Source organism: Euphorbia lathyris, chromosome 1 (genome assembly GCF_963576675.1).
Source record: "Euphorbia lathyris chromosome 1, ddEupLath1.1, whole genome shotgun sequence".
Taxonomy (NCBI): Eukaryota; Viridiplantae; Streptophyta; class Magnoliopsida; order Malpighiales; family Euphorbiaceae; genus Euphorbia; species Euphorbia lathyris.
In genome coordinates, this window is record NC_088910.1 from 54,510,674 (window position 1) to 54,523,283 (window position 12,610).

Consider the following 12,610-nt stretch of genomic DNA (forward strand, 5'->3'; position numbering starts at 1 on the left):
ATTTAGAAATAGAGTTAGATATTATATTACTTGAATAATTAAACCCAAATTAACAAAATATAAATATGCAAGTGTATTTATTTTTCATAATATGAGTCTGATTGTATGATGATATTTACATAGAAAGATGAAGTTTTATGATCTTAAATTGCATACTTCTTTTGGTAATTAAATCAACATGGTCCAAAGACTTCTTTTTTTCCCCAAATACTATTCCTATTCCTAGGAATATATATCACCATTATATTTAGATATTCTTTTGTTTTTGTTTTTTTAGAGAATTATATTTAGTTATTCTAAGTTTTTTTTATTTTTTTTTTTGAAATTACATAGGGAAATTGTTAATTGTATAACACTCAATCATTAGACAAATAACAGAATAAAGAGTGAATTCCCATTTATTTTGGGGTACATAAAGGAATTAATCGTGAATTGGTCATCATGGATATCATATGAATATATATTTATAAACGAATAACTTTCTTAATTTAACATATATATATATTTATATTTATATATATATTAAGGAAAAGGACAGGCAAGGGTAGTGTTCAATCTTTTTGTTAATTCCCTATCCATCTTTATTCTAAATTGCATGATTCCTGCAAATTTATCCCTTTTTATTGTGAGTGAAAAGAAAAGATGAATAAAACTAAGATTCCTGAGTCGTTTTTGTTTGTTCTGATTTGATAAAAACAGTGTAAAAAAATATAAATGATTGAAGATCGAATAAATAGCAAATGATATGGTTTATCTCTTTTATCAGGATCCAAATCCTACCAAAGAATATTTATTTATTTTATTTTTCAAGAACAAAAGCTTTTCTCCTTTTTTGAATATCCAATTAATATATAATTTATGTAACAGTTTTGTCATTTTTATCCACACATTAAAATGCAACTTGCTTTTTTTTTTTTTTTTTTTCCATTGATTCTCTCATCACAAATCGTCACACCTATCTCCATTTATATATACATGATATTCCTTTAGCTTCACCATCAATATTTAAACAGTGAACATATTCAGATGCAACAATATTTTCTCATAATTAATTACCAATTTCTTATTTGTTTGTTTTTATATATATTTATAGAAAAAAGAAACTCTAATTTGCCAGTCGCGTATCCGTACCTGCTTTACACATATTCCCATGCCATGACATAATTATATCCCATGTAATTTTGTTTGAAAGAAAAAAAATATCCCACGTAGTTTCAAAGAAAAAAAAAAAAAAATATCCCACGTACTTACCATTCTTTATAAATGGATTAATGACATAATTCATCGATGTTGTTTCTATAAACAACTTGAATGAGGACATAAATCCGTTCCATAGGGGTCAAGTAAGCGTTGAAAATTATTGGCTTAATAGGCATCCAACCCCCTGAACTTGTAACTTTTTTTACCTGGCCCCCTCAACTTAGGGGACAACCTCTCAACCCCATTAACTCTCCAAAAACATCACGTACAACCCCTTAAACTTGCAACTTTTTTTCACCTGACCCCTCAACTGAGGGGACAACCTCTCAACCTCTTCAACTCTCTAAAAACATCACATATAGCCCCTTAACGCCTACTTGGCTCTGACATGGAATAAGTTGGGATTGCACTCATTAGAAAACGCGTGAAGGTTGGCTTTAGAAACTTAAACGGTAAAAAAATCTCCTTTCTTTTTAAATCACTAACGTTGTTCTCCTCAGAAATCCTTCCGTCCTCTTTTCCGATTCCTTCGATTCACTTTTCTGTCTCTGATCGGTCTCCGATTCAAGTTCAACAGTAAGTATCCATCTCCTTCATCTCCTTTATTCCTCCTCTACCTTCTTCTTTTTATTCTTCTCCTTCTTCTGGTTTGCATCTTTCTTCTTCTGAGATAATTCTTTTTTTTTTGTCAATTAGGTTAGGGCTTGTGTTGTTCTTGAAACCGATTTCATGGTGGGTGCTCATGAATCATGTTTTTGTGGTGAATATGTTGTACTTAAGGTTTCATGAAAACCTGCAAATCAAGGAAGAAGACTTTACGGATGCCCAAATTATGGGGCAATTTACTGGATTTACATGGAAAAATTTAAGAAAAAAAACGTGGCATTGGTGTGGTCAATAGTCAAGCGCGTTTTCTACACGGGTCAATATTTTGACCAGATATAGGAGTATAAGGGGTTGTATGTGATGTTTTTGGAGAGTTAAGGGGGTTCAGAGGTTGTCCCGTCTAGCTCCCCTAATATTGGTATATATTTAATTCATGTAGTATTATTTCAATAGTTTAAAGTATTTTTTTATTTATAATAATAGTTTAAAGTAGTTGAGTTGGTTTAAGAGACTTGTTTTAAGGTGAGAAGCCATGGGTTCAAACCACACTAAACTCATTTTTTGTTTTATTTGAACTTTATTTTTTTTAATTTGACTCTTTATTGTTTTATTTGAATTTATTTTTATTATATCTTTTTTTTAAAAGAATTTATTATCTCTTTTCTATAAAAAAATCAATTAATTTAATTTTTAAATTAAATTTTATGAAAATTATAAAAAAATTATAGCTAAAAATTAAAAAAAATGTGAAAAATGTTATAATTTTTAGCCAACATACCAAAACGATAAAGTTTCAGTGTGCTAGAAGTTTAAATTTTTTTGCCCAGCCCTAACGGGTTGGACTTCGAAAAATTACTCCCAATAGTCGGACTAAAATTAGCCCCCCAGGTGTCGATTCCTGGCTCCGCCACTGGATAAAAGGGACTTATCAGGGAGCAAGGTCACCAACTCGACCCATAAGATTTTGGGCAGGAGCTTCCTAGGTCACCGACCTAACCCTAGTCGGCAACCCAAGAACCTTGCTAGTCGAATTTAAATTCGCATATATAGCATTTGAAGATTCATTGTTGAAACATGAACCAGAAAAAGAAAAAATGACCGAACAAAAGAAATGGACACGCAGACTAAATCGCTTTCTTTAAGACGTTCGCGGAACTGCCGGGAAATTACAAGTAGTGTAATTTCCGGTCGCCTCTAGGATAAAACAGTCCTCTGTATACGAATTCGTATTGCACCGTACGAATTCGTTTCTGTCTACACTCAATAAATTGCTCAGTATCGAAAATGAATTGTAATTGTGTAATTTGGAAAGACCGACTCACACCTATTTATACAGAAAAAAGAGCTGTTGAGCTCTGATTTAGTGGAGAAGAAGGTGAGAGAGAAATCAGGGAAGGTGGAAGACTTGTTCAGGTAAAGACTCGATCGAATAAAAAAATAGAGTTTACACCACAACAACCCGACTCGGACGGCGGCGGCGGCCCGCGCGTCTGGTAGTCAAGCATGAGGTAGGTCCTCACCCTTTCACAAAAGTGGGGTACCCCTTAAGGCACACCCAAGTGTGTGAGGACCTCCTTTATAAATACATCCACTAAGTGCTTTGAAAGCAATGTGGGATACTTACCACTCTATATGACAAAGGTTTGGGCTTTTTTCATAAATTCAATATTGGGCCAAACCCAACAATTCCTATGCAAATGAGCAATGAATGAATCTATTGCCCCCATCATTTTACTTTAAGAGGGTGTTTGGTTACATACTTTTCACCTCCTATTTGCATTTTCACTTTAAAAGGCAGAGTTTTAGGTGTTTGGTTAGACATCTACTGTTTGTCTGTTACATTTGAAAAGTAGCTTTTTACAAAAACAGAGAATCTATGCTTTTTGTAAGAGTAGCATTTTCAAAAGGCAAACAACAAACAAGAACAACAAACAGCAAGTAGCCAAATGGGCCCTAAATCTTCTCCACATATTTACAAGCTGTATCAATTAGTATCATAGCCAATCGTTTTCTAACCTGAAACTTCTTTGATATGATTCAACTTAGAGTATCTCAAGAAAAAATTGAGCCATATGATAAGAAGCTTGAAGATTTGAGGCTAGAAGTGAGAACTTCAAATGAAAGTGGAAGTTCAAGGTATCATTCAACAAGTTTTGGGAGGGAACCCCATAAAAGAAGAGGAAGGTCCACCACCATCACCTCCATTTAAGAGGAATCCATTTGAACCACACATAAAACCTAGAGATCCAAAGTATGAAGAGCTAAGAAGACCTAATTTTTTCTAGTTGATGAACTTGATAACGATGATGATGAGGTTGATTATGATGATGATGTGTATGAGTATGATGAACCTAAAGGAAATAAGGATGTGTGTTTTTGTGGGGAGGAACCCCAGTGGTGGGAATGAGAATGGAAGGAATCCACCTAGGGCTAATTTTGATAAGGATGATGTTATTAAATTGAGGGTGGATTTACCCGCATTTTAGAGAGATTTGGATATTAAGGGTCTTCTTGATTGGTTATAAAAAGTGGAGAGGTTCTATCAATATGCGGGTATACCAAACCATATGAAGATGAGGTTGGTTGTCTATTTGGGTAGGAGCCACAGCTTAGTGGGATCAAATTGCTGAAGAACAGAGACAAAGGGGAAAGGAACATATTCGGTCTTAGCCACAGATGAGAGCAATATTGAGAGAAAAGCTTTTACCACTAGATTATAAGGAATACACATTTCCTAACAAAAGTGTATATAATGGAGAGGATTTTGCACGAGTACACTATAACTGTCACATCCGTGTCCCTAATTTTAGTTATTATACCCTAATATAAGGTTATATTATAGTTGTTTATTTATTGGAGAGTTAATTGAATATTATAGATATAGGTTGGTGGCTAATTTCATACTTTAAGTGTAAAATTAAAAGTTTAGGATAAGTTTTAAAAGAAGTTAAAGTTTATAGGGACCTAAAGGGAGATTTTCCCTTATTGGAACATCAAATACACATTCCCAAACATATATTTCGCATAACATGGTAGTTGAGAGAAAAAAAATCAAAAATTGAAATTTATGATTTCTTCATCTCCTTCATCTTCCTCTCCATTAATCCAAAATCACCAAACTTTGATCATACCTTGATATCTAGAGATTGAACCGTTGGATCGAGCTGAGTTTTTTTTACAGTAGCTTCTAGACATCCTAATACACGTTGTGGACGGTGTGATTTTGATTTGGAGCTCTCTAGATTTGATTCGTCCTAAGCAGATTAGAAGGGAAGATTTAAGGCTTAAAATGTTTATTTTCTCAATTATTGCTAATGTAAGTAACTATCAACTACCCTTTTAAGTTTTTATGTATATATATATATGTATAAATCACTCTATATTTTTCAGAAATTAATTTTTGTGGTGATTTTTACCATGCATTTGATTAAATGTGGTTTTTATGAATTGTTTTAATATGAGTTTAAACTATGTTCAAGAAAATATAAATGTCTATCTTTGCATGTACAATTTCAGCCTATATATATGCATATGTATACATATTTTGGGTTTTTGTTTTGATGAATTTGAATATATTTGGTTAATATTTGTATAAGAATTGATATTTTGAAGATTGATTTGAGGAAAAGTACTTGAAAAAAACTCTATGATGTTGATTTATGAGTTATATATATATATATATATATATATCTGATTTTAGCTATATTAAAGGAGTATTTGATTTTAAATGATTTTGTATTTTGAGCAATTTTTAGAGAATATTTGAATAATTGTGGTTCTTTTGTGGAGGCCAAATGGTTTATGGTTATGAAATAATTATGAAATTTGATTGTGAAAAGAGATTTGAGCATGTTATAATTTTATGATATAATATTTTTAGTATCCATCAAGAGTAATCCGGATAGGTGGTTTTTATTAAAGTCCGTATTTAGTGAGAAATACGGCTTGTGTACACAGTTGAAAGACCTATCGGGTATGGCAAAGAAGTGTTGAGTAAGACCATGCGGGATAGGCAAATTATGAGATATCTCGATTCTATTATATTGTGGGGATTGATACATATGGGGATTATCTCTCGGATGGATACGGTTTGTGAAATATTTATTGAGATACGATTTATGAAGTATTCACCAAAATACGGTTTATAGAGTATTTATTGATTTACAGTTGATTTGAGTAAATGGTTAATTTCAAACCTATTTATTTTGTATAGTTGAGATTTTAAACAACTAAATATATATAGTTATTTTGGACATGAGTTTTATATTAAGTGTTTTAATACGGTCATTTACGTTTTGACTACGTGTGGTATTTTGAGAAATGATAGCAAGCTTGATATTTTAAATTGCATATTTGGTTAAAGGTACTAGTTTTGAGTATTTTTATTATGGTTTAATCCATAAAATGTTCATTTTGAAGAATATGAATTTTATATGATGCATTTTGAAAATGAAACTATAAATATAGTTATTTTAAGTATAAGTACTTTTTGTAGTTGATAATTGCTTACTGAAATTTTTGTCTCACCTTTTTAAATGTTTTAATATTTTTAGGTGAGAAAGTACTGGATAGAGAAAAGGTTACCGACCGATTAGGCGAGGATCGAAAGTTATTGCTTATTATTAGAATTATTATTAGAACTTTAGTATTTAATTGTAATATGATGAAGTTGGTAAATATGTTGAGGTTTTAATGTAATAGGAATATGAATTTATTTATAATATATCTAAGAGCAATTCTTGAAAAGTATGATATATATGATATTTGGATAATTTGGAGACTACTAAGTGTTGATTGTGATCTTTCTATTTTCACGCCCGATGCCGATTAATGTCGTTTAGGGTCGGGTGTGACAGTAATACCTATTTTAAATTTTCTTTTATTTAATCAATATTAGATTGTTGTTAATAACTAAAACGTTGTTAAAATAAATCGATGTCATAAACATACCTATACATTAATTTTTCAAGATTTACATCTCATAACCTAACAATAAGTAAATATTTTATAGTTTAACATACTAACCATCCTGGCAATTGAACCACGAGTCAATTAATACCGTTAACCTAAAAAGAAAACTGATAGAGAGTGGAGTGAGTTTGGGGCTCAGTAAGATACCTAATTATACACATAGCACAATCACACATGCGTATAATTCAATTTACATGTATTTAATAATTAACATGTGACCAAACATTAAACACGACTTTGAAAATATTTATTTATTTATTTAAGGGCCCTACTTGCTAAGGGGAGATATACTCAATGGTTTATCGGTCAATCCAAAACTATCACAATCTCAATCTCAATCTCATCACAATATATTATAGTAAACAGCACAGAATACCATCCCCTGCCAGGTATCCCCGCACTACTCAGTGCGTAGCAAAACAGCATAGAGTACCCTTGCATCCCGAGGTACTCCGACACTAGTCTCAAGGACAAGTGCCTAACAAATAAATCTCAGTTCATCCACATATATAGGACCACAATTCAATCATTGAGCATTACTCCACCTAAGCAGTTATTATTTTACATCTAATATTATTTCGTTACTTTGTATATCACACTTTCGTATTCTTCAAACATCTATGTCTCGTCAAATTAAACATCACTATGAAAATCATTCGTTAAACTAAAAAGCAATATAACCATCAAATCAATCAATACATGTAACATATTTGACACTAATAATAACCATAAAATTTCATGGCGACAATTAATATCAATAAATGATCAATTTCGTCACTATTTCATATTCATAAGTCCAACGCACCAATCACCTAGTTTCAACTTAAACACAATAACTCTACAAGTATAACAGTCAGAGAGTATACAAACAAATATCATCTATGTGTTTAATTAACCATTTACTTGCATCTTCAACGATTGATTAATGAATACACGATCGTTGACGTATGAACCGCTTAACCATGGTATTTTAGACAAAATTTGAGTTGTTCTAATTCTTCTTCCCAAAAAGAATTTTGGGGCTACCATGAAATTAGAATATGGGTTTTTTTTTCTGTGTTCTCTCCCTTTTCTTTTTTTACCCCTCCTCCACCGAATGCATATTTATAATTATTATTAGGAAAAAGTATAAAAATAAATGTTGTGCTTATATTTATTTTTGATTGCAGCCTTGTGGTTTAAAAATTTATAAAATAGTATCTTAAGGTTCATTCCGTTAGCAAACACATACCAAATTGACTAATGGTGTTAAAAGTCAAAGAGAAAAGAGTTGATTTGGAACTTATATTTATTTATTTTATAAATTAACCCTCATTATTATCTAATTATCACAAACAAAATAAAAAATAAAAATCAAACACACCTCCATCTCTCCCTAATTTCTTATTTTTCTTCTTCTTCTTTCTCTCTCCTCTTTGTTAATTTCTCTTTCTTTAAAAATACAAAATCAAATACAACAGATTCAGCTTCTCCATCTTGAGTATCAATTGATCAAATTCGTTGCTTCTACTTGTTCTAACTGATTTTGGCTCACTTGTGAAACTTCGCATCGGAGTGAAAATCTCATCATTTGCAACCGAGTGATTAATTGATTACATTTTATGCAAGTTCAGGGGGCTAACTGAACATTTTATGCAAGTTAAGTGAGCTATCGAAACATTTTGAAAGTTCAAGGGATCAATCAAGCTTTTTGAACAAGTTCAGGAAGCAAATGATGTATTAAGCGAAAGTTAAATAAAGCACTACTTTAGATGGATCATGATCACAAAGCTTAATCACTAATAATAAGTAGTTGCTTTTTGTACCTAGGATTTGAATTTGGTTCTCATAATTGAGAGATCAATAAGGAAATAAGGGTAAGTAGTAATTAGAAAAAGAGTTGTGATTTTATGATACGTATAGAATGGGTAAAACCCAAATAAAGAAATGGCCCATCACCCATTTAGCTAACAAACCAAAGTTAGCTCCATTAACCACCAACCAAACACTTTTTATTATTAAAAATCCATTTTTGTATCATATCTCTAAATTGGCTCCTTCATATACTATTAAAGTGTCTTAAATCAAAAGGATAAATTATAAATTTACATATATGATTATTAAGTAAGACCAAATTTAAATGTATTATTAAATCTGATGCTCACTAGAATGTACAATTTCAATATTTTTTTAATAAAAGATAAAAGTTTTTGTCATGTGCAATTTTATATTTTAACCATATTTCAATCAATAATCTTTTAATCATTCAATAAGAGTTCAAATTACACATTTTCTTTATTAATGGTACTTAAAATTACATTACATGATAAACACTAGGTTTAAAATTATGATAAACACTAGGTTTAAAATTACAAAATTTTATATATGTAAACTAAATTGGTTCACTCCTAATAATTATAGAGCCCAATTTATACCTTATCTCTAAATCAAATGGTCAAATGTTCAAATCCTACCAATTCAATTTATTAAAATCATTTTAATACATAATATAATAATTTAAACCTAAAAAACATTTGTATGCAGGGGCGAAGCCAGGGTTCGGGAGGTTCCGCCCCCCTCCTCCGATTACTGGCTCTACCTTTGAATAATATTGGTTCTGTACTTGATAGTTCCCCCTCCTCCTGGCCGCCAGCTCCTCCGACCATCGGCTCTACCCTTAGGTAATATTGGTTCATTACTTGATAGTTCCCATCTCCCTAGCCACCAGCTCCACTCTTGAATAATATTGATTCAATACTTGATAGCTCCCTAATATTAGTTTGAAAATGGTTGAGTTGATTAAAGTAACCTTTTATTAAAACGTCCTGAGTTCAAAGCCTTTGAACCTCATTTTTTTTAAGGCTTTTATTTATGAAAAAATTATATGGAGATACAGTTTTTAAAAATTATTTACAACTATATCAAATTATTATTTGAATTATATCAAACCAAGAAAATCATCATTTTTAATATATTTTAAAGCCTAAAATTTATAAATTAGGAGCTTAAAATATAATTTTTAGGGTTAGAATTTGTGTATTGGAATGTAAAATTTATAGATTAGGTATAAAATCATACTTATTTTGTGATATATAAAAAATAATGACATATTTAAAATTAAGTTTTTTTTTTTGGTAGAAACAGGAAAGAAAACAAACCAACATCGAGACAAAAGCTAACCTGGGATCAGCCTAGGAAAGCTAACCCCAACTCTGTCCTCTAAAAGGAGATAAGAAAGATAGATAGGAGGATTAGAAAGGATGGAAACACCTAACATCCCCTCGTGCCCAGCCGCCGCCAAGCGATCCGCAATTCGATTTTGTTCTCTGTAGATGTGGCTGAACTCTAAGGACTCAAAGGAGGAGCCAAGACTTCTTATTGCTTTGATAAGGTTCTGGCTACTAAGACAAAAAGCATGATTATTAGAGATCATACTAATAGCCTCCATATTATCAGACTCCACAGCAAGCCTTTTAATACCCAGATTTCTGGCAAGCTTGACTCCAAAAAGAATACCCCAAAGTTCTGCTGAAAAGGATGAGCCCAAACCCAGGTTATGGGTGAATCCAGACAACCAGGCACCTCCCGCGTCCTTGAGCACGCCTCCAGCCGCGATCTTTCCATTGTTGAGACAGGAGCCATCCGTGTTCAACTTAACCACCCCATCCTTCGGCCTACACCACCCAACGAGTTGAACCTCTTTATTCTGGGTAGAATTGGCAAGAGGGTCCCCTTTGAAGCTCCCCGTAATGGTAAGGAGATTTTTAGAGAAGAACTCGGGTAAGTTCTGAATAAAAACAATCTTCTCACCAAAGATCTCCTCGTTTCTCCACTTCCAAAGGTGGTGGCAGATAATAGCAAATAAAATGTCTCCCTGCTCCATGTTAGCCATTAACTTACCTTTAACCCCATTGGAGAACCAGTCATTCTCAGGGTAGGCAAAGAAGGAGGGGAGAATGTGGTGCGGAAGAACTTTCTGCCAAACCTCCTTACTCTTAGGGCAGTCCCTAAGGGCATGGCACAAAGATTCAACTTGGCCTCTGCATCTACTGCAAACACCTGAATCCGCCAAGTGACGTCTATGTCTATCCGAATTAGTCAGCAACCTGTCCTTGACTCCAAGCCACAGGAAGCTCCTCATTCGGTAAGGGATTTTCAGAGCCCAAATGGATTTCCAAGTGTCCGAAAGAGGGTCGGATCTGTCAAGAGTAAAAGCTTCAAAGGCAGACTTGCAAGAGTAAGCTCCATTTTTTGTCAGGGCCCAGCAATGCCTATCCTTGCCCTCCTCAAGGTTACTAATCTTCACTCCCCTGATTCTGAGGAGAGAATCAAGGCTCAAGAAGGAATCAAACATAGACCAAATCCAGTCCCCATCAGAGTCCACCACATCGGCAATCCTCTAGTTGCGGAAATTGCTAGGCGGGGGAGAGCAGCAAACCTCTATAAGAGGTTTATCTCCGATCCAGGTGTCATACCAGAAGCTTATGGACTTACCATTACCCACCTCCAGGCCAACCCCCGTGCAGAACTCAGCAAACACAACACTGAGCCTTTCCAAAGGAAAGAACAATTGCCAATCCTCTCTATAGGGCCCCCAAAGATTTTGTCCTTTCGATACTTGCCACAAAGCAATCGAACCCAAAGAGAAGAAAGGTTCTGCCACATTCTCCAGAGGAGCTTCATCAACAAGACCTTATTGTTATCTTTAGCTTGTCTGATGCCAAGACCCCCCCTTCTTTTAGGCTGGCAGACCTCCTTCCAAGGGACTAGGTGAATCTTCCTAGCCTCTCCAGACTCACCCCAAAGAAAACGCCGGTTGATTTTATCAAGCTCATTGAGAACCGGCTCAGGCAACTTACATGCTTGCATGATATGATTGGGAGCTGCGTAGTTGACAGACTGAATTAAGGTTAGACGGCCAGCCAAGGAAAGAGAATTGGCCTTCCAACTAGCACACAACCCATTAGTTTTGTCCAGAGTCTCCTTAAAGGAGGCTTTGGAAACTCTGTCACTATGAAGGGGGATCCCAAGATACTTTCCCAAGGATTGGGTAAGAGGGATACCCGAAAGATCGCTAAGCTTATTACAGAGGCTTCTATCCATGTTCTTAGAGCAAAGCATCCGGGACTTGTGGACATTGATCTTCTGGCCAGAAGCAACGCAAAAGCACTCCAGGATATTCACGACCACACTAATTTGCTCCTCATTCCCTTCCACAAAGATCATCACATCGTCAGCGAAGAACAAGTGGGAAATAGGAGGGCAAAATCTGTTAATGGACATAGGATGGAGACTCCCCTTATTCACAGCCTCTTGAATTAGGTGAGCCAACCTTTCCATTGCTATCACAAAAAGGAAAGGGCTCATAGGATCTCCTTGACGGATACCCCTAGAAGGAGAAAACTCATCAGACATATCTCCATTGATCAGAACCTGGAAAACAGGAGAAGACACGCAACCTTCAATCAAACTCCTCTAGTTCTCAGGAATACCAGCGTTACTTAAGCTATCCAAAAGAAAGCTCCAGTTTAAACGATCATAAGCTTTCTCCAGATCAAGCTTGAGAGCCACGATCCCTTTCTTACCCTTCCTCATTTTCATGGAATGGACCATCTCCTGGGCAATTACCACATTTTCCATCATTTGCCTACCAGGAACAAAGCTACTTTGATTTTGGCTAATAATCTCAGGAAGGATCCGCCAGATCTTATTCGCCACAATCTTAGTGATAGCTTTGTATAAAATATTACATAGGCTGATCGGCCTCATTTGTAAAAAGGAGGAGGGATTTTCAACCTTAGGGATTAGAACCAGGAGGGTTTTATTCACCAGGCTAATCTCGTTGGAACCGCGG